This window comes from Myotis davidii, unplaced genomic scaffold (genome assembly GCF_000327345.1).
Source record: "Myotis davidii unplaced genomic scaffold, ASM32734v1 scaffold3763, whole genome shotgun sequence".
Taxonomy (NCBI): Eukaryota; Metazoa; Chordata; class Mammalia; order Chiroptera; family Vespertilionidae; genus Myotis; species Myotis davidii.
In genome coordinates this window covers 19,836-20,286 of record NW_006293925.1, presented here as the reverse complement: position 1 = coordinate 20,286, position 451 = coordinate 19,836, and positions in this window count along the sequence as shown.

The window sequence follows — 451 nt, the reverse complement described above, 5'->3', positions numbered from 1 at the left end:
GTGCACCATCTACTCCAAAGAGCCACTGAAGACTCAACAGTGAGCTTTGGGGTCCCAACCCACTACTTCAAGAACCCCTGGTCTGAAGAAGGGGAGCCTTGCTTCTCCTCCAAGTTCCAGAATTTGCCTAATTCTCACTGAGATGACAAAAACTTCCTGAAGGTCATCCACACCCTTGACCATGTGTGTCTGACCTGGCCAATTGCTCCCTAGGGCTACCTTCCTAACCAACCAGAACTGTCTCCTCCAGAAAGGGGCACTGCCAGAACAGTGTCTGCAGCACAGGACTTATTCCTGAGCCTCTGGCATGGGCTCTGCTGGGCTCCCACAGCCCCCAACTTCCTTTGACCTGGGGGTGGCTCCTTGGGTCAGACTCTCCTTTTGAGTACTTGCCTGCCTAGCTAGATTGCAAACTCTGCGAGGCAGAGACCACATCTCACTTGTTCACTGT